This window comes from Silurus meridionalis, chromosome 3, assembly GCF_014805685.1.
Source record: "Silurus meridionalis isolate SWU-2019-XX chromosome 3, ASM1480568v1, whole genome shotgun sequence".
Lineage (NCBI taxonomy): Eukaryota > Metazoa > Chordata > Actinopteri > Siluriformes > Siluridae > Silurus > Silurus meridionalis.
This window is the reverse complement of record NC_060886.1, coordinates 33,203,441-33,226,576: the sequence shown is the minus strand read 5'-3', so window position 1 is coordinate 33,226,576 and position 23,136 is coordinate 33,203,441. Positions and strand designations below refer to the sequence as shown.

The 23,136-nt window shown below is 38.4% G+C and overlaps 1 long non-coding RNA gene and 4 other non-coding genes across 5 annotated transcripts; all 5 read left to right on the top strand.

The window, feature by feature from the left end:
- The first annotated feature begins 606 nt into the window (after positions 1-606).
- LOC124383034 lies at positions 607-1,477 on the top strand. The gene is made up of 3 exons (XR_006925197.1): positions 607-738; positions 1,138-1,263; positions 1,340-1,477. It is a non-coding gene; the product is annotated as an uncharacterized LOC124383034 (long non-coding RNA).
- Positions 1,478-9,612: 8,135 nt separating this feature from the next.
- trnar-ucu lies at positions 9,613-9,702 on the top strand. The gene is given in 2 exon segments: positions 9,613-9,649; positions 9,667-9,702. It is a non-coding gene; the product is annotated as a tRNA-Arg (tRNA).
- Positions 9,703-10,586: 884 nt separating this feature from the next.
- On the top strand, positions 10,587-10,659 carry trnam-cau. Its single transcript has one exon. It is a non-coding gene; the product is annotated as a tRNA-Met (tRNA).
- Positions 10,660-14,348: 3,689 nt separating this feature from the next.
- On the top strand, positions 14,349-14,459 carry trnal-caa. Its single transcript has 2 exons — positions 14,349-14,386; positions 14,414-14,459. It is a non-coding gene; the product is annotated as a tRNA-Leu (tRNA).
- A 2,175-nt stretch (positions 14,460-16,634) lies between these two features.
- Positions 16,635-16,707, top strand: trnak-uuu. Its single transcript has one exon. It is a non-coding gene; the product is annotated as a tRNA-Lys (tRNA).
- Positions 16,708-23,136: the final 6,429 nt, after the last annotated feature.

Genomic DNA, 23,136 nt, shown 5'->3' with positions numbered 1-23,136 from the left:
TAATATTTTATATGTAAATATTCATCGTGTTTTGTCTGTAAGATTTAAACATGTTTCTATTTTTTTACAGTAGTATTATTATAGGTAAGCTTTTTTTAACAAGATTGAAGCCTATTATACTTTTGAAGACGTTTGCGGAAGTATATCTTCCCGTGATGCATTGCGGCATTGACCAGATTAAATAAATATAAAATTCTTAAAGAATTAAACATTAAAACAGACAGTATTGTGATCAAAATGATGCTTTAACACTACAATTTACAATGTAACCCAAATTTAGTGAGTGATTTTTTTTTCATCTACCATGATAGGGTCAACTGTACAGATCTCGTTATATAAATACAGTGTATAAAATATTTGAGTTTGGTCCGGGTCGGGACTCAATACACGTCTCTTCATAATCACCTGCTCTCACATTCTCTCTCTATCCCCCGACCTGGACCACCTTTTATTGTGTTTCATTATTTAATCTGCACTTCCTTTTAGTGTGATTCATTATTTAACACTGATATGTAATAGCAGAAGTAATTACTTAGTTTGTGTGTATGTATGAATGTATGTGTGTGTGTATATATATCCTTGATCACTGGTCCTAGATTAAGTTGACCCAGAACACTTAGTTCTTGTCTTTATTCTCTCTTCATACGCTTCACTGTGGGAAAACCCAAACTGTCGTCTTTTGGTATGGCTAATCCACGTTTTGTTGCTTCTGCTAAATGAATAACATGACCAGATGTGGTAATTATCGTCAACCGTTTTTATGTTCTCACAATTTGTTAATATGTATCTTGTTGTCATTAGTAGTTATAGTAATTTTGCTGTATGCTTCTAGAATAACTTTTTGTATGCTTCTGTTCACCATACCCTGATCTTTTTGTGTCATGTGTTACTTTGCTCTTACACACACAGTGGTTCCTGTATTTCTGTTTTATCCTTATCTTTTGCAGGTTCAGCATAAACTTGTGCAGTTGTCTCTCCTAACTTTCTCTTCTGTTCACACACACACACACACCTGGCAGCCCACCCCCTTTTTCTCCTTCTCTTTGGAAGTATATTTTCATGTGTGAGACAATAAACCTTGGAACTTCTCTCTGAAAGCCGACTCATATGTTAATTGAGACTTTCCCGTATACGTAGGGACGAGAGGAAAGGCTGAATTCGAGGGTATCCTGTTCAGGTGACAGAAGGCAATCCTGCCCAAGCGGCAGAGGATAAAACACTTCCTTACAGTTCTTGGGGCTCGTCCGGGATATCAGCATTCGGGTAAGTTCTGATTTGGTATTCCTGTCCAAAACACTTGACACCGTGGCTCAGGGTTTACCTGCATGTCTTCGTGCAGTGGCTGCCTGTGCTGTGATGGTCTAAGACGCTGAAAAAGTAGTGTTGTCTCATCCTATAATCTTGCACTCTCCACATCAGGTAAAACAGGTCCTTCAGAACCTGCACACACAACACATGACAGCTCAGAGAAGATCCGCTATGAAACTATCCTTTGCTTGACCAGTAATCAAGGATACCTCTTCTTTCGACACTTTAGGTCATGCGTTTGATTAATGCACAAGACGACACACTGCACGACACCACACATGATTGCTGCTCTGAGGTCATTCACTCACCTAGTATACGGCCAGATTTGTCTTCCACTCCTGTAGACAGGGGTGAGTCACTTTTTGTGGATGGCTCATGTTCGTAAATTTCTGTGTGGTTACTCTCTGTTCCTTACCTTTTTCTTCAGCACAGGCTGCTGAACTCTTCGCCTTGACTCGTGCATGTGTCCTTTCTGAAGGAAAAGAGGTCACTATCTACACTGACTCGATACGCATTTGATATTGCGCACGATTTTGGCCGCATCTGGCAGTCCGTGGTTTCCGCTCGGCTGAAGGGAAATCCTTAGTTCAGGACCTTATCACTGCTTGCTGTCTTCCTCGCACACTGGCCATCATCAAAACAAAAGCCCATTCTTATGACAACAATGTAGAAGCTAAAGGTAATTCCTTGGCTGACAGAGTGGCAAAAAGTGCGGCTCAAGCTCAGGTGTTTTTCTCCACTCTTAGCGCTCCTATTAACACCTGTCTCCTTTCCTCCGCTCTCATTCCTGATTTCCATTTGCCATCTGTCCAATCCTCAGCCACCCCGAATGATTCTGCCTTTTGGCAATCACACAATGCCTACGTGGCCTCCGATGGCCTTTGGTACAGTCACTCATGCCTTCCATCTCACTGCGTGAAGTAAGATATAAACAGATTTTTTTTGTATAGCTAACTTAAACTGCATGATAGACTCGATTTTGTCTAGGTGTCTAATCTGTGCCCAGAATAATATTACTAAGAGTGCAGTGAAACACGAAAGCCTCCCACTACCTGTGGATCCCTCTTATTTGTGTGTATATGTACCCTGTGTATAACTATTTTTCTTTGTTACAGAAGCATAGCCTTTTGATATCCCCATGAGTTGTCTAGGAGACGTGGTTCCTGTTCCCCTCCGTCATCTTTCATCGAGGTCCGGTGAAACTCCTCAGACCCTTCGGACATCCTTACACCTGCAGGACGTGTCAAGGAAAGCTACGGGGAATGGAACAACAACCTCTCATCAATCTAGGGAAGTGACACAACCAGTGACCGGTATGGTTGTCTTTCTGATCAGCCTTGGGGCTGGGATTCCCGCCCAGGCTCATCCACACGACAACACCTTCTGGCAATACGCCAACTAGACGCCCGTCAGCCCACCCCTTTTCTCCTTCTCTTTGGAAGTATATTTTCATGTGTGAGACAATAAACCTTGGAACTTCTCTCTGAAAGCCGACTCGTATGTTAATTGAGACTTTCCCGTATACGTAGGGACGAGAGGAAAGGCTGAATTCGAGGGTATCCTGTTCAGGTGACAGAAGGCAATCCTGCCCAAGCGGCAGAGGATAAAACACTTCCTTACAGTTCTTGGGGCTCGTCCGGGATATCAGCATTCGGGTAAGTTCTGATTTGGTATTCCTGTCCAAAACACTTGACACCGTGGCTCAGGGTTTACCTGCATGTCTTCGTGCAGTGGCTGCCTGTGCTGTGATGGTCTAAGACGCTGAAAAAGTAGTGTTGTCTCATCCTATAATCTTGCACTCTCCACATCAGGTAAAACAGGTCCTTCAGAACCTGCACACACAACACATGACAGCTCAGAGAAGATCCGGCTATGAAACTATCCTTTGCTCGACCAGTAATCAAGGATACCTCTTCTTTCGACACTTTAGGTCATGCGTTTGATTAATGCACAAGACGACACACTGCACGACACCACACATGATTGCTGCTCTGAGGTCATTCACTCACCTAGTATACGGCCAGATTTGTCTTCCACTCCTGTAGACAGGGGTGAGTCACTTTTTGTGGATGGCTCATGTTCGGTAAATTTCTGTGTTGTTACTCTCTGTTCCTTACCTTTTTCTTCAGCACAGGCTGCTGAACTCTTCGCCTTGACTCGTGCATGTGTCCTTTCTGAAGGAAAAGAGGTCACTATCTACACTGACTCGATACGCATTTGATATTGCGCACGATTTTGGCCGCATCTGGCAGTCCGTGGTTTCCGCTCGGCTGAAGGGAAATCCTTAGTTCAGGACCTTATCACTGCTTGCTGTCTTCCTCGCACACTGGCCATCATCAAAACAAAAGCCCATTCTTATGACAACAATGTAGAAGCTAAAGGTAATTCCTTGGCTGACAGAGTGGCAAAAAGTGCGGCTCAAGCTCAGGTGTTTTTCTCCACTCTTAGCGCTCCTATTAACACCTGTCTCCTTTCCTCCGCTCTCATTCCTGATTTCCATTTGCCATCTGTCCAATCCTCAGCCACCCCGAATGATTCTGCCTTTTGGCAATCACACAATGCCTACGTGGCCTCCGATGGCCTTTGGTACAGTCACTCATGCCTTCCATCTCACTGCGTGAAGTAAGATATAAACAGATTTTTTTTGTATAGCTAACTTAAACTGCATGATAGACTCGATTTTGTCTAGGTGTCTAATCTGTGCCCAGAATAATATTACTAAGAGTGCAGTGAAACACGAAAGCCTCCCACTACCTGTGGATCCCTCTTATTTGTGTGTATATGTACCCTGTGTATAACTATTTTTCTTTATGTTACAGAAGCATAGCCTTTGACATCCCCATGAGTTGTCTAGGAGACGTGGTTCCTGTTCCCTCCGTCATCTTTCATCGAGGTCCGTGACAACTCCTCAGACCCTTCGGACATCCTTACACCTGCAGGACGTGTCAAGGAAAGCTACGGGGAATGGAACAACAACCTCTCATCAATCCAGGGAAGTGACACAACCAGTGACCGGTATGGTTGTCTTTCTGATCAGCCTTGGGGCTGGGATTCCCGCCCAGGCTCATCCACACGACAACACCTTCTGGCAATACGCCAACTAGACGCCCCGTCAGCACACAGCAGGTCCATGCAACCTGTCCCTCGTGTTTCTGAATATTATCCTATTCCTATATGACATGTCTGATTATTTAAGTTGTGATTTATCCATTCTTATGTATCATGGATAAAACAGGGGAATTGTAAGATATTCTTGATCAGTAGTCCTAGATTAGGTTGACCCAGAACACTGTCGCCTTTTGGTATGGCTAATCCGCGTTTTGTTGCTTCTGCTAAATGAATAACATGACCAGATGTGAAGTTATTAGTTTTTTTTACGTTCTCACAGTATGTTAATATGTATCTTGTTGTCATTAGTAGTATAGTAATTTTGCTGTATGCTTCTAGAATAACCTTTTTGTATGCTTCTGTTCACCATACCCTGATCTTTTTGTGGCATGTGTTACTTTGCTCGTACACACACAGTGGTTCCTGTATTTCTGTTTTAGGCTTATCTTTTGCAGGTTCAGCATAACCTTGTGGAGTTGTCTCTCTAACTTTCTCTTCTGTTCTCACACACACACACACACACACACACACACACACACACACACACACCCTTTCTCTCCTTCTTTATGGAAGTATATCTTCATGTGTGAGACAATAAACTTTGGAACATCTCTCTAAAAGACTGACTCGTGTGTTTCATTGAGACTTCCCCAAGCGCTTGTAGGAGAGTAAAGATCGAGAGGAAAGGCTGAATTCGAGGGCATCCTGTCCAGGGACAGAAGGCAATCCTGCCCAAGCGGCAGAGGATAAAACACTTCCTTACAGTGTGTTACAGGATTTGTAAGAGGGTACATTTATAAAATGAGCAGGGGATTAAATAATTATTTTTCCCACTGTAGATATGAAGCTGTAGAAGTTGGAGAGCAGTTCTTACACTTTGTCCAATATCAAGTGTGCCAGATCACAAACATCATTTATTTCTAATTCCTTCACTTTTATTTTAAAACTGTTTCATTTTTGAGTGTTTACAGTTTACAGACCAAGCCCACATCCAGTTAATATTACAGATACAAATGTGAATATTTGGACATTAAATAGATCAAATAAAATAATATTTTGTTATTTCAGACGTAGGATTTAAACCCACACATATATTAGGAGACCAGAATCCTCCTTAAACCATGAAAAAGGTCTAAATATTTTTAACTTATAGGTCTGAAAATACGTAAACATTTGTTTTTAATGTTAAATCTCACTTCACTTTATTTAAATGCAGGGTCTGAGGCCAAGTACAGCAGATGCTGAATGGTCCAGATTCCTCAATAAGAGAGTCGCTGCACCTCAACAAGCAGCACAAGAATACAGGGACAACCGGTGTCTCTGACTGTCTTCTAAATTAAAGAGGGATGAATGTGTGTGTGTAAGAGTATCTCAGGCAGTTGCAACAAATCGGACAGCATTATCTGGATGAGATCAGAAAGACGAGGCAGAGAGCCGATGACGAGGTGAGACACACTTACACACATCCACCATGCTAAGAGAAAAAGGTACACACACCCCTACACATCCACAGAGTCAGTGTGTGAAATTAAGCTTATTGCTGTTTTTAGCCTACAGATATGGAAACTGCTCTCAGGCAGATTCTCCAGCAGAACCAGAAGAAGAGGAGATGCAGAGAAGAGAAAACATCAAGGTAGATACATTCCTCTACATGTAGATGTACACACATGAAGCTTCTCTGTTCATCTGCATTCTGTTACACAGAAACGAGTCATGATTGAGATCAAACTGCAAGATGAAGGACAGCAGACTGAAGGACACAAAGAACCATCAGAAATGGATGAACAATATCACTGACAATGAAGCTATAAGAACAGATAAACAACCCTATAATATATTACAGTGTTTTATATGTTGATCTAAAGAACTAAAAAAAAGAAAAGTAGATTCTTAATCACACACCGCTTGGCGTTTACCTCAATATGGTTGACACTTTTCTAAATGTATTACAAAAACAAATAATTGATTGTAGATGTAGAAGATGCCCCTCTACCTCAATTTCTTGCCTCCTGCTTTCTGGAAAATCTTTTCTTTTTCTTGTATGCATATATTTCCATCCGTCCATCCAACCAACCACGTCTCTGGGTGGGCTCGAACCACCAACCTTTTGGTTAACAGCCGAAAGCCATGACCGATTGCACCAAAAGCTGGGGAACAGTAGTCTGTTAAGGGGTGGGAAGAAGGAAAAAGAAGAGGAAAAGCGAAAAGAGAAAAAACAAATTAGAAAAATAAAAGAAAAAAGAAAGAAAAGGGAAAATAAAACCAACCTTCCACATTTCTTATAGTTTTGGGCAGACTGATGTTCATGTTTAACTAAAAATTGGCTTTTTATGTACAGTATAGAGAGTAAAGGAGAGCGAGAACTTTACCTCTCGACAAGCTGTGAGCAAAATGAGTGAACTTTTCGCTACGTGATTATCAGCCAATGTTTTGTTTACTACAGTTGCTAGAATACACACAAAAAAATGTCCAGCGTGAGAACATTGTGTATGTGAACTGACCAGTCAATGCAGGGTTTGCTTAACCCTTTGGAGTCTGAATTGCCGCCGGCGCTCAAACGTGCTCTTTTTTCAGAAGCCAGCAAAAAGAGCTGAAACTGCTCGGTCATATTTGATCAAACATGTCAAAGTAATACATCATTTAAATCCGTAAAGGGTCTACTTTCATTTGTGTATGCTCACTGTATAAACAAAACGTTGTATTTTTTTTAAATGAATAAAATAGTCAGGGTGCGCCATCTGTCGCCTTTGTCTGCGTGATCTTCGTTTAGAAACACGTCATCAAAAAGCGCTGAAACTCGGCCAATAGCTGACACACGGAAATAAAAAATATATCTTTAGACAGCTTAAAGTGTGTAGTTTTAGAATAAGTCAGTGAAATAAAAAACATATGTTTCCAATGAATATAAATCATGTGAAACCAAGAAGAGGCACAGATTTTCCACTGCAGCTCATTATCTGATAATGAGCTGCGAGCGGACACGCCCCCCCACTATTCACAGGTAAAACAGTTCACACGTTGAGTCACACACACACACACACACACACGCCCCGGACAGTGGCATAAAACAATGCCAGAGAATTTACCTTTTCATCCGAAGAAGATTGCGATTCCGACGAGGAGCGTTTGCATTTTGAAGAGCGAGGACTTTCCAGCAAGTTGCTACGATGAGTAAGTTATTTAGTCTTACATTCTGATCATATAAAACTCATATTGTTTGTAGACATCGCTGCCTCGCTTTTGTCAGCATTGCCTTTTAATGTTACAACAAAAATCTGCCAAAATCTGCTCATTTGTAACATTAATTGTTTGTAATTGTATGCCCTAAATATTGTTGACGTTATATAAAGTTATATTTTAGCCTCAGGTCAGTTTTGGTTGGTGTCACTGATCATCCTGAAAGGCTGTTATGTAGTGTTAGCTAGCAGAGATGTTCCAGAATGCTGAGGTGTAAATGCTATATGTACAATGCATGCTAACAAACATATATTGTTCAAGTGTATTCATCAAAAATACTGAAAATTTTTTTGTTTGGTTATTTTTAGGAATGTGGCTGCATCACCCCTGCCTTCACTGGAAACTCACACCAGGCCACGCAGGCGTCGCTCCATTTTGAGTTCGACCAAGAATCATCCTGAGTAAGTACATATTTTATATTTTCTCAAATTATATTTAGTTTATTGCATTGTATGTCATATGCAAACAACAAAATGTCATCTGCAAACAACAAAAAGGGCAAAGGCAGCACACAGACAGTCCACCATGTCATGGAAGGATCAGACAGATAATGACACAGTTCCACAGACTCTGCGATTCCTGCCCACACCTCAACTGAGGTCTTCTGACTCTCATTCTCCATGTAGTCTATATAAAATGTTTTTCTCTGAGAGTGTCAACTCTGTGCCACAACACAAATGCTCAAGCTGCCAAGTCAATAGCCAAGGGACGCAAATACAAATGGAGAGATGTAACCGTGAGGGAGATGTATCGCTACATTGGGCTCTTATTTTACATGGCAATGGTAAAGTTGCCCTCCATCATAGACTACTGGAGACAGAGCAGAATTTTCACAGTTCCCTTTCCACAAACAATTATGTCAAGGGACAGATACAGGACAATTTTGTGGAATGTACGCATGAGTCACCCAGATGCAGACAAAGAAAATTACAGAAAGAGGGGCACATCTGAACATGACCGTCTGTTCAGAGTGAAACTGCTTATGGACACAATCCGTAACACATGCAAAGCAATTTATCATCCTAGTAGACATTTAGCCGTGGATGAGAGGATGGTAGCATGCAAAGCTAACACTGGGAGGACACAGTACATGAAAGCCAAGCCAACTAAGTGGGGGTTCAAGTTGTTTGTTCTTGCCGATTCCTCAAATGGATACACTATTATTATTATTTAATGCATAGTATTGTAGCCCTACAGGCTAGGATTTGCAGAACCCTACTGTAGTGTATTGTGTTAGTTTTTGTTGCACTCTTTATTTTTTATACATACTGTACTGTGTTGTTTTATTGTTACACAATTCCCTTTTTAATGCTGTCCTTGCTAATGTGTATTTTTAATAAACACAAAGGAAACACATTCCTTGTTGTAGTACTGTACTTCTCACTGTGATCCTGGCTCAGTGATCCACAGCTCATTATGTAATTGACAGCTCATTATGCGACCCATTGTCTACAAAGCTGTCAGTCACATCATGTCGACGCCTCTTCGCATATGGCCTTTCAAAGTAAAAAGTGTCTTTTAAATTTTAAATCAAAGTATTGTTTAATGTGAATGAGCAGGCAGAATGATTTTCACATGATTAAAAATAAAAAAAACCTACATTGGAAGATCTGTTTTCAAAAAGTCTTGGGGAAACATGTGTACTGTTGGTTTTGTGGCCTTATTTCAGTGATGTTTTTTTTTTGCTTTTTTAAAAACCACGCATAAACCTTATTTTGTCAAAAATACAAACACATATAAGTTGTTTACATATTATGATAGCCCAGTTTGTGCTGAATACAGTGTAATAAGTCAATAATATATTTTAAAAGCAACTAAAAAGAACCAAATGTAAGAGCATGTCAAAATCTCTCAAGGGGTCAAAAACACCCTCAGACTCCAGAGGGTTAAACAGACTACGAGCCATCCGTTGAGATTTACAGTTCAGAGATAGTAAAATACAGACTTCCACAACGTAGTGGCTCTGTGGCGCAATGGATAGCGCATTGGACTTCTAGACTCAGCGGTAGAGCTATTGAAAGGTTGTGGGTTCGAGTCCCACCAGAGTCGTTGTGCATTTTTTACTAGTCTTGCTAGTAACTTTCATTTTACACTAGGTAGATTGAAGAGCCATATCGCATGTGACATGTCCGTGCTTCTCGTCCTAACCCGAAATGCTTTGTTGGGCGCAGTTCCACATGGTTCTACTCATTTGACCAAAACGTTGCTGTACCCTAATCGGATGTTCCAACAAATATTCCTGACACAGAATCATTCCATACTTTGTGCTCACACATCCAAAGCCTACAATAATGTTTGATTAGCAAAGATTAGGAACATAGGCACAACTGTTTTGTCTCATCGGCACAACCATTTATAGACTGCTTGTGTTGATTCAACGGCCAGGCAATGGTGGATTCTGAGGTGTTGATTACATGGGTATGTCTTAAATCCAAAGTGAACAGTCCAATGGTATAGTAATTGTTCTAAATATGATTAAAAAATCTCTTATATTAAACCAATACAACATGCATGGGTCCAAGAGCAAACGATCTAGGTCAGCTGAATACCACTTAGGACATTGGTGCCTAATGTTGGTTAGTTGCAGGTCCCCTTTGTTATTGCTGAAAGCGTGGTACCATGGCCATACAAACTGCAATGAAAATCAGGTAAATCGGGTACGACTGTGCTGTGATTTCAACACAAAACATTATAGGCCTTTTTATCAATGAGCAAACTGTTTGTGGTGGTACAACGCCCTAGCAAGCTCAGATTCCGAGGTTTGTAATAACATGGATATACCGTACAGTCAGTTTGGACAGTACATTGGTACAGCAGTTGCTCTAAATCAGTTAAAAAATCTTTTTAGACAAAAGAAAAACAACAGCCAACAGGACCTTTATTGTATTACATTCTCAGAGCTGGGGTTCCTAGTAATGGCCTTCGGCCAGGTCGCCTCGTTAGCGCAGTAGGTAGCGCGTCAGTCTCATAATCTGAAGGTCGTGAGTTCGATCCTCACACGAGGCACTTTTTCTTTTGAAATCTTCATCACTGCTAGTGGTTCTACAGGCAGACAAACTGCAACAAAAACCAAGTAAAACAGCTACACGTGTTTCGTCTCATCGGCACAAACAATTATATACTGCTTGTGTTGATTCAACTGGCAGGCAATGGCAGATTCCGAGTTCTTGATTACAAGGGGTTTCTCTTACAACCAAAGCGCACAGTCCAGTGGTACAACAATTGTTCTACAAAAGATTTTAGAAATCTCTTATATAAAACAAATATACATTCATCAATTGCTCCTACCACTAAGGACAGTGGTGCCTAATGTTTGTTAGTTGCAGCACTGCTTTGTTATTGCTGTAAGAGTAGGACCCTCAGAGCAATTGCTGTCAACAGTTGTGTGTTGCATGCTAATTTAAACAGAATTTTAGTGGTTTGTTGAGACTATGATCAGATATTAGCAGATCAGACATAGCACGTTTTCACTGCTATGGCATGGCTATTGTTTGTCAATATGTATCTTAACTATATTTGTATTTAATCATATTTTCTGTTGAGGACCTTAGCAAGTCTGAAATTAATGGTAGGACTAGCATTAAGACAAAAATCTAATCTATGCTTCTGCCTTATTAGCTGTTAGCTCGAATGCATATGTTTATGCAATATTTTTTCCTAAAGCTAATAGCAAAGAATTTTCATTCAACAGCTGGCTGAGTATTTGCTATGTGGCAGCAAGGAGGCGGCAAAAGTACACACATCTTTCACTTAAGTAGAAGTACAGATATTCATGTTTTAAAAGACTCTGGTAAAAGTTGAAGTTCTGACTATACTTTTTTTACTGAAGTTACAGTGAAGAAGTTTGGGCTTTGACATGTACTTAATTAGTAGTAAAGGCTTCGTTTTTACTTGTTTCAGTGTCACACTGGTAACTGGACCTCACATCATATTAATATAAGGGCTGTCAGTCGATTCAAATATTTAATCGCGCTGTTCTAAATGTGAAGAGAGATGACAGAGACGTCAGAAAGCGCCCCCTATCTGTTTTCTTTACTTTACAAAAGCACAGCATTTTGTTGTTATTATTATTATTGGGTACAAAAAAAAGTAATGCCTTTACATATTTGAATGATGTGTTGCTCTGTTCGATCAAAAAAGACAGTAATTTATGTTTGTTTCGTTGTTATGAGAAAAAAATAGCACAAAACGTGCTGCCGTGTTTGCCGCCCCAGACAGTAAAATGTCGAATGTGCGCATCATGGCTGATTTCAGTGCTGATTTGAGACTTGGCGCATCAGTAAAACAAATGTTTTTGATGGATGTGCAGAATCGGGAAAACCTTCCGTAACCATGGCTGAGTGGATCAGCAGCACTTTTTTAAGTCAACACCGTAGATAATTAAACCGTGAACGAAATACATCTGCTACTGTTGCATGTTCACCATATGGCCTAGACATGGTCACCAATGCAAGAACGTTCAAAGCCTGGCTGTCAGGATGGCTGAGCTTTTTAAGGAGCTGCGTTCAGGTTGCAGTCTCCTCTGGAGGTGTGGGTTTGAATCGCACTTCAGATAGGGGTGTACCTTCTTGGTCAATTTTTCTGTATAATAAAGACTCATCCAAATGCTTGAGCATGTCTTTAGACAAAAAGAGTCTATTTGACATCACTGGCTTGCACACTTGTTTTGTTATCATGATAGCTGAGCATGATCTCTCATTTAAACAGGATCTGGTTCCAGGAATGGCACAAAATTGTGCAACTGTGTGGCTAAATCTGTGTATAAATAAAGTGCAAAAGGGAAAAAAATGCAACATCCGTTTCGCTAGTATCCTGAGTTATTCAAGATATATATATATATATACAAATCTCCTTCCGTAAATACTGCAGAATTTAATCAGCGGCTCCAAAGCCTAGATCCATCGAGATCGAGGGTCGCTGCAAATGCTAGTCAAAAGGTGCACGTTTTAGCTCTATGTTAAACAGTCTCACGAGCTCTTGTCAAATAGAATACAAAGGTTATCCTGCACTGCACACAGTTTTTCTTTTAGTTTGTCAAGATTTGTATTTATTTCTCCGAACAACCAGATAGGTCCAAAACACACATACTAAGCTTATTTTCAGAAAACAATAAAGGACTGGATTATGCAGATCAGTGTACTCTGTACAGCATTGTTGTAAAATCTGTCCTTTTCACTTGTTCACATTATGCAATACACTGATTTACTTTTATGTGACACTTTTTCTTTCACAAACGCTGTAAATAAGAGTGTCATGGTTCATCTATGATCCATCTCCTTATTGAATTATTAAGATAAAATGCCACTATAGAAACGATAAAATAAAGAATCTGAGAAAACTAGCAGATTGACATTGCATTTTTTTCCCTTTGCACTTTATTTACACACAGATTTAGCCACACAGCTGCACACTTTTGTGCCATTCCTGGAATCAGATTCTGTTCAAATGAGAGACCATGCTTAACGATCATGATAACAAAACAAGTGTTCAAGCCAGTAATGTCAAATGAAAGCTAGACTGGTGTGTCACAGTGAGGTTTCAACTATTTTTGTCCAAAGACATGCTCAAGCATTTGGATGAGTCTTCGATATTCAGTGAAATTTTGCCAAAATATTTCAGTATCAAACAAGCAACAGAAGACTTTAACACGCAAATGTAGCAGACGTATTTCGTTTGCGGTTTAATTATCTACAGGGTTGACTTAAAATAGTTCTGCTGCAGTGTTAAAGAGCTGTGTTCTGGCAGAACAAGCTGTGGGAAATGTGTAAGAAACAAACGTAGGCAAGATTTTAACATGGTGCAGGAAAACCCCAATGGATTTCAAATCCGTCACCTTACCCACTTAACCATGACTACACAAGGTTCTGCCTTAAGGCCACTGTGGCTTGCGTGCATCAAAGAGAAACCAATGGCAATTTTTCTGTTTGGCTCTCACACACCACAGATGTAGACTAGTTTACGAAGTCAACAATAAGCAGTCAGAAGGCAACAAGAGTTTGGGGTTAACATGAATGAGACAGAGGGAGTCAGTGATGTAAACATGACTGAGAACAGAGACATTCCTGATCATCATCTTTTCTCTGCTTGTGTTCTATATGTGGATCTTCTATGGTTGTTGTTCAGCCTGCATACATTTACTAGGTAACAAAATGTTTAATTAGTTTTTTTTTGTATAAAACATTTCTGTTTGATCATTTTTAATTAAAATATAAATAAATAAATAAATAAATAAATAAATAAATAAATAAATAAATAAATAAATATAAAAGAGGCGAAATTAATCCTCCAGTGCAACACACGTTATGTAGATAGATAGATAGATAGATAGATAGATAGATAGATAGATAGATAGATAGATAGATAGACAGACAGAGTAATATTTGAAAAGTACCAGACTCAAGGTTCAATACATTACAGGAAACTGAGTGTTCTGGTCTCCACATGGAGGCATGGGTTTAAATCCCACTTCTGACACTAACTTCATTTTCAGGCAGATGGATATATAAATTAGAGAGATCAATAGATTGATAGGAAAGATGAGCAGGCATATATATGCATTCAGACAGAAAAAAAGATAAGACTGATGTAGATAGATAAGAAACACAAAAAGAAGAATAGATAAGACAAACAAGTAGACAGAAACTTGCAAAAATAGTTTTTTCAGCCACTAAGGGGATAAAAACACAGGCTTGTATGTCAGGATGGCCGAGCGGTCTAAGGCGCCAGACTCAAGGTTCAATACCTTCCAGGAAACTGAGTGTTCTGGTCTCCACATGGAGGCATGGGTTTAAATCCCACTTCTGACAGTGACTTTATTTTCATTAGAAATCAAAACAATAATGAAATAATTATTCCCCTTTGTATTTCAAACACAGACATACAGAATAAACAAGTAGATGGTTACCAAATAGTGGGAAAACAGCCAGAAAAAAACTGTTAATACAGACTAGCAGGAAGATGGATATATAAATTAGACAGATCGATAGGAAAAACCCAGCCAATAGGGTTGCACAAGCCAGTGCACTCTTAGTGCCGGTCCCAATTACTATTACTGGTAAAGGGAGAGAGGTAGCTGATATGATGGAGAGGAGAAAGGTACATATGTTGTGTGTTCAGGAGACCAAGTGGAAAGGGAGTAAGGCTCGTTAGTAAAAACAGGTATGTAGTTCCTTTTTATTGATGTGTTCTGCCTACACAAATTCATTCCATTGAAGATGCATCTAAAATCGATGCTTGATGTTTAGACCTAATATGTATGTCATATGCACCTTTGTTATTTAATCTATTTTTGAACATAACACATACAATTTACAATTTATATAATAATAATTATATTTTTGCTGAGATTACCCGACAATTTGAGAAAATTCATTGTGTTTTTGTGATCGTTCTAAAAAAAATAAAAAATTAAAATTATATCAGAGTAACACTGACCTTAAAACAAGTGAATGTTTTCTTCAAATGCACTGTATAGTGTCTTATCTGTATCCATCAATGTTCCCTGACCAGCCTTGAACGATACACTGATTGATTGATTGTTCTTTATTGGGAAGTGTTCACCTGTTTGGTGACAGGGGGCGCTGCAGCGCTGCTCAGAAAATACAGAGACTCTGTACAGTAAAACCTCGTTGTACGAGCATAGTTCGTTCTTGAAAATTGCTCATGTGTCCATTTGCTCGTACGTTCGAACCGATTTTCTCCGTAAGAATGAATGTAAAAGCGATTTAATCCATTCCGAGATCTCATTCGATCGCTTATTTCTGCACTTAAAAAGTATTTGTACTGTTCTGCACATTACCGTAATGTAAACATAATTGAACACTTAATCATGTGGTAGTGGTTAATTGCGAGTGTGAGATGCGTACCATGCTCGTAACCTTCTTGGTTTCCATGGTAATTCTATTTACTTTCCTTTTCACAGCACCATCACTGATTTTCTGGGGAGACATTTTTCAAGATTTCTAGTGAAATAAAAATATAACACAAAAAAGTTATGTTTTTGCTGCACTGAACAACGAGAGCGACCGAGTGATACGTCATCATCTAAGCGACTGATGCTTCACTCCGCCGAAAACGGGGAACCTGCAGCATGGGTTTGCTCGTGCCTTCGAAATTTGCTAGTGAAATAGGGTAAAATTTTGCGAGCAAGGTCGCTCGTATCTCCGTTTGCTCGTACTATAGGTTGTTTGTACAATGGGGTTTTACTGTACTACATTTTCTATATACTTTGTAACATAAAGACGCAGTCTTGCACTTCAACGACGAAATGACGTCATCGCACAATGATGTCATGGTGTTACTTAGCAACTTTTAGAAGGATATTAATTCATAGTCCATAACAGTTTTAAAATAAAGATACATTTTAATTTCCCTTTGACTGATCATCTCAGTTCATCTCCTCCAAGTCCTTTAGCGAGTCAAACCTGACAAAGCTTGGTAACATGTTATAGGAGGGTTATAATATAGTAATGTTAATTTGATGAGACAGACTCCACTTTGGACAAATTCAGTCTCCACATTAGACAATCAAAGATAGAACAGCTGCTAAAAGAGGCCACAAAGCAAGAGCGCTGCAACCATGACCTCGACGTGATTTGAACACACAATGTTTGGATCTGGAGTCAGATGCGCTAACGTTGTGCCAACAGGTCAGAGTTGCTGCAGGAACCTGCCTCATGGCACAGAGTTGGCTTTGCATGTTTCTCGTCACGGTTGTAATGACAAATGGAGTCTGATGGTCACGTTGCAGTCTCTGAAATTTTCCGCATTTAAAGTTCCTGATTGTTGGTGTAATTAAGATTCAAGAGTTAGTTTTCATATGTACAGGAAACAATCTGTTACACCATACAGTGAAATAATGAACTTAGTGTCAGTCATTTGTTCTGTGATGAAATGTCAAGTTTGTTTTCAAGTTTGTTTTTTTGCACAGAGACAAGTATTTTATTGAGGCCAGGTGTTGCAACAGCAGACATGTGAGCAGAGCCCGGATAGCTCAGTCGGTAGAGCATCAGACTTTTAATCTGAGGGTCCAGGGTTCAAGTCCCTGTTCGGGCGTTAAAAAGCTAATGGTTGTTGGTTCTTATTGGTGGAAAATCAAAAGTTTGTCTGAATCTTCCCTTTATGTCAAAATGCCATGACTCTTCCTCTGATATTCCAGATGTTTTCCTATCCTACCCATACATGAGTATATAATGCTTTAGTCTCACTGTGGTAAGCATCCTTTATGGTGGTAATTTTGACCAACAAATGGCTGTGACAATAGTCGTCTTTGTTTGAACCCAAAAGATATTCCCATGATCCTCCCATGCAAATATCATTGGTTTAAACATACTTTAACTGTGACATTATTTGACGTGTCACTGAAACTTGAATTGTGAATACATAGGGTTGTTTTTTACTCTGGACAGGCAACACAGAAGATGCTGTGGGTTTACAGAATAATTCACGAGTCACTGTTATATGAACAATAAAACATTTTATTTTTGATTACCGGAAAAACTACAAAGATGTCAAATAATAAAATGTAATAGATGCAAACACACAAAGGTACAAATAATATTTCAGAATTATATATATTTTAGCAAAGAAGGCACAGGTATTGAATTTGTATTTTGTTATTATTAATAAATCTGATTAAACATTTCAGGAGTTTATTTTCTGTATGTGGTTTGAACTATCGGTTGTGGTGAGGGTTTTTGTGTGTGTGTGTGTGTGTGTGTGTCTGAGTTTTAGCCTGTGCATCTCCCAGGATCTGATGTTTTAGGTGCCACCCAGTAAACTGCAGTGGATCCAGTAGAATGGGAATAATACAATCAGAGACACAGGGTTTATTTTTTTAATGTTTATGTGCCAATGTAGCTTTCAAAATGACCAAAAAAAAAAATGCTAATGTCTCTGTGGTGCAATCGGTCAGTGCGTTTGGCTGTTAACTGAAAGGTTGGTGGTTCGAGGCCCCCCAGGGACGTGATAGTGGCTTTGTTAGACACCAAGTGCTGCCGTGCTGCACACCAACCTGAGCTGAGAGCAAGTGGAGGAACGAGTGACTGTTACTGGGTGGTGCGTCTTAGAAAAAGGCTTCTAGGTTTGAACAAGTTTAATACAAAACTAACTTTAAATATCAATATGATAAAAAATAAAAATGCTCCTGAATCCTGCATGTACACAAAACAGACCAATCCTGCGTCTGATCTACACTGTGTGACCAAATGTATTGGGACACGTGACTTTTCCACACCACATCAGTAAAGAGCTCCGTTTAGTCTAAATTTGACTAAAAAATAAAGAATAAATGAGAGATAATATTTCCAGAAATGTTGCAGTGAGCAGAAATGGACCTTTCGGCTAATGGTGTAGGAGACATCATCATTAGCCTCATGCTAGCCGGGTTTGCTAGCGCTGTTTTTGTGTTAACTAGTTTCTTAGAATATTTAATTGAAAGTTGACCAAAACCAAATACATTCGTCAGACACTTATATTGTGTTTATAACTCACTAAATGTAGAATATTTAGACTGAGGATGAAGACTATTAAAGCTAAGATTAGTTAGCCGGCTAGTTAGCCTAGCTCAGTGGTTCTCAAAGTGTGGGCCCTCTAGTGGAGAATAAAGATATGACAGGTGGGCGCAATGAACGGCAGGATTTATTTATTTATTTATTTGTTCTTCATTAATAAATTTCACCATGAATAAAGTTCATACACACAAAGCAACACAAACAATGTTGTGAAAATCTATTCAATGGATAAATGTGTGACATTGATCACAAAAAACAAGCAAACAGGTAATTCAGCACAAGCAGACAAAAACGTAGATGGTAGAAGCAATAAACCAAAATTCATCTTTAAAGAAAATATAATTGTGGTTTGTGTTATCCTGTTCCTTTTGCCAAATCTTATTTTTAAACTTTTAGATGTTGCTAAACTGAAAATTAAATACAGATCTCATCTGTCAGAGTGACAGTATCAAGTCTACAACTCAGTTGTTAAAAGATGTATGCATTTGCTCTATTTTACACAGATTGCAAAGTGACAGAAAGGCAAAGTGATAACACAATTACACCTTTCTTTTCTCTATTTTTGTTTTTGATGCTAGTTGATGATCATTTAGAATTGGTTAGTTTAATAAATTAGACATTTTTCAACTTGAAGTATTTTATTATACTTTTTTAAGGTGACAGAGGACAAGTGGGTTTAAAAATCCACCCCTCTGAAGTGGTAAATGGCAGAAAAAGATTGAGAATCACTGCTAAAAAACACAAACAGAAGTCACATTAGTACAGAATGGAGCATAAAGCACGTCCGGATAGTGCCGCTAGAGGGCAGTGTGAGACTGAGAGTTGAGGATGTGAGCTGTGTGAAGCTGGGATCAATAGTCTGTTAAGGGGTGGGAAGAGGGGAAAAGAAGGGAAAGAAGGAAAAACAGGAAAAAGAGAAAGAAAAAATGTAAAAATGAAAGAAAAAAGAAAAGGTAATGGAAACATGTCTTGCACATTTCTTATGGTTGTTGGCAGATTGATGTATATATTTTATAGCAAACTGCCTTATGTGCTTCCCAGAGAGAATCTCTGATGTGAATGACGCTGGTTCGAATCCCTCAATAGTGCACACAAATACTGATGATGTGAATAAAAAGTGATGTACACTTGTCACTCATGTTCATTAATATCTTTGTGATTTGACTGATTTTTTACTGGAAATTCCAATAAAGTGCATAAAATGCATGTTTATTTCTTTTGTTAATGTACTTATTTAACCTTTAACACTTTTTTTTAACAAAAGTCTCTTTTTCATTATATGGGACATGTTCTGTATTTATCTTTTATATTTATATTCTACATAATAATAATAATAATAATAATAATAATAATAATAATAATGAAGATGATAATGGGTTCAGCAGGTTCACAGAATAATTCACGAGTCACTGTTCTATAAACAATAAAACATTTTATTTTTAATTACTGAAAATGCTACAATATTACAAATCAATGTATATATTAATAAAGGTTAATTAACAATAGATATAATCAAGTACAAAGATTTAAAAAATGATCCTAATTGGGTCTGAAACAACAACCTAATGATAAATAACTATAGATTATAATAGTAGTAAATCCACAAAATAAATGGTAAAATAATATCAAGTCTCTGAGTGACTCAAAACACCAGGAAGAAATGGTTAAAGGAGCAGAACTGGAAGAAACAGCAGGTCTGGATGCAGATGAAGGACTGGCTGAAGGAGATGAACTTTGACTACCAGGCTGTAAAGACACATATTGTATATTATGAACTTAAGCATAATAATGATGATGATAATGACATATGAAGATCTTTTAAATGACAGGAATCTGCATTGGTACATTTACATTAGGTTTGGCTGCTGAATTGTTGCTGAAGGATTCACCAAACCGTGACTTGTAAAATCATGTAAAATCACACATGTGCTGGAAATGTAAAGATCTGATTTCCCTTTTAAAGAAAACACAAATAATCTTCTATTCAATAAAAGACAATATGACTATAAAAGGCTTTGGGGACGTTCCAGAGATAATTGCGTGTGGAGTAAATACTGAAATATGAAAATAATGAATGAGCAGTGATAATGTAAGTGCAGGCTGTATAATGGTGGGGGTGGAGGTAGAGGGCGCTACAGCAGTAGGAGTGGAGTAAAGCAGGTGGAACACTTGCAGCAGGTGGAACACTTACGACCTGGTAAAAGAACAATAAAGAGTGTGGAAAACAGATTTTATTTACCTTTTAGTCTTGGTATTTTTTACAGATGTAAATAAGAAGAAACATTGCAAAATATACATACAGTGAGGAAAATTAGTATTTGAACACCCTGCTATTTTGCAAGTTCTCCCACTTAGAAATCATGGAGGGGTCTGAAATTGTCATCGTAGGTGCATGTCCACTGTGAGAGACATAATCTAAAATAAAAAATCCAGAAATCACAATGTATGATTTTTAAACTATTTATTTGTATGATACGGTTACAAACAACTGATGTATTTGGGAGTGTGGATGAGAGAGCTGGTCTCATATTGCTCCAAAAAAAATTATTAAGTTACTGAAAATAATTTGCATTGTTTAGTGGCTGTTTCTCTGATGTAGTGACTGTCAGAGTAATGAAAATACTCCACCATGTACAGTAATTGGGTAACAGTAGGTGGCGCAATAATGACATTGTTTATTCATGACAAACACAAAGGTGAATGAGAGAGATCTCAAAGTGAGCTACCTAGTAGCTGAACTCGTAGCCTAATCAAAAAAAGCCCCACACTGTGGCAGAGACATTAATGCTACCTGCCTGCAAAGCCGCTGTCAACAAGATGCTCGTCCCTGATGCAGTTAAAGAAATAAAAGATTTTTGTAAATTTACCCCCTTACAAAGAAATTAACAGTTTAGAATTTTTATATTAGATTTATTTTAACAGAGAGACAGAATATAAAACAAATATGCTGTAACATTAAATTATATATTAAAAAATGATATATTCTAACACAAAAATAGAGTTATTACTGCAAGTCAGTGTTAAATAGTAAAAAGACCCAAGTCAGGAACACAAACGCAATCTTCCATTTATTTAGTTCACCCACTGGTAACACACACAGCAGGTGAATTTCGGCATGAGCGTGTATTCCGACCCAGACCAAACTCTAATATTTCATACACTGTATTTATACCAAGAGATCTTTACAATTCACATGATCATGGTAGATGAAAAAGTTCACTCACTTAATTTGATTACAATATATACATTATATTGTAAATTGTAGTGTTAAAGCGTCATTTTGAACACAATACTGTAATTTTTCATGTTTACTTCTTTACAATTTTTATATTTATTTTAATTGATTAATTTATGCATCTCGCAATGCATCATGGGAAGAAATACTTCCGCGAACGTCTTCAAAAGCATAAAAGGCTTCAATCTTGTTAAAAAAGCTTTCCTATAAGAATATTACTGTATAAATAATAGAAACATGTTGAATGGAAAGATTTGACGGTAAAACTTACAGATAAAACACGATGAATCTCTGGATTCCGTTTCACATCAGCGTCATTTAGCCACGCCCACATCGCATGTGCCGTAACAAACCTTTTCCTCGTTTTAAACCTATAGATGTATGTAACAGGTGTATAATTTACCCTGTTCAATTTACATGTCCTGTTTCAATTCATACTAAACTGTTGATTTGTCTTGTTTATACTCATATCTGTGTTTATAACTGTAGTTGCCTGATCAAAATGGGTGCTTCTCTTAAATGCCTTGATAATAGAAGCTGATGTCACTTCCTGTCCTGACTCCTCCTCTTCCCTTTCTGTATTGTAATCTCATTGGAGTGGTGGGTTTTTCCTAAATTTATGATAAACTGGTTTAATTTTATATTAATTACTTTTATATTTATTTATTATATATTTTGGTTGAAAGAAGCAGAAATAGAGGACAGGGTAGTGTGGAGGAGGATGATCCGCTGTGGCGCCCCCTAAAGGAAGCAGCCGAAATAATATTTTTATTTTTTCTCACTGAAGTTTTTGTGTGAGCTTTCTTTATCTATCTGTGTGAATATTTTACACTTTTTGTTTGTATTTTTATGAATGTGAGGGCACATGGTGATAAGTCTACCACACACACAATAAGTGAAATATCACCACAGGGGCTGCTGATTTGTTGTGTGTTTTTTAGGAGAAACATTAAATACTTCCAGTGAGCTGCAGTCTGCAGTCCCGTGTCTGATTTCACATCACAGCACACAGAGTCAAGTATTTCAACTGGTGTCGTCGATAGTGATGAGCGATACCAATCATTTTCTTTCAATCCGATACAGAGTACTTTCAAGACGAGTATCTTCGATACAATACTTCTATGAAATATGTATAAACTGTTTTAATACAAATCAGCGGCTTTGCAGGCAGGTAGCATTAATGTCTCTGTCACAGTGTGGGGCTTTTTGATTAGGCTACGAGTTCAGCTACTAGGTAGCTTACTTTGAGATCTCTCTCCTTTACCTTTGTGTTTTTTTTATTAATGTTGACATCATTAATTCTTATGTCATGAATAAACAAGGTCATTATTGCGCCACCTACTGTCACTCAATTATTGTACATGGTGGAGTATTTTCATTACTCTGCCAGTCACTACATCAGAGAAACAGCCACTAAACAATGCAAATTATTTTCAGTAACTTAATAATCATTTTCTATGAGACCAGCTCTCTCATCCACACTCCCAAAAACATCAGTAGTTTGTAACCAGACACACTGATAACATCCTCACACATCTCCTTAATATCACACATCTGTACTCTGGTCTGAGAGAAAAAAAAAGAGAGAGAGAGAGAGAGAGAGAGAGAGAGAGAGAGAGAGAGAGAGAGAGAGAGAGAGAGAGAGAGAGAGAGAGAGAGAGAGAGAGAGAGAGAGAGAGAGAGAGAGAGAGAGAGAGAGAGAGAGAGAGAGAGAGAGAGAGAGAGAGAGAGAGAGAG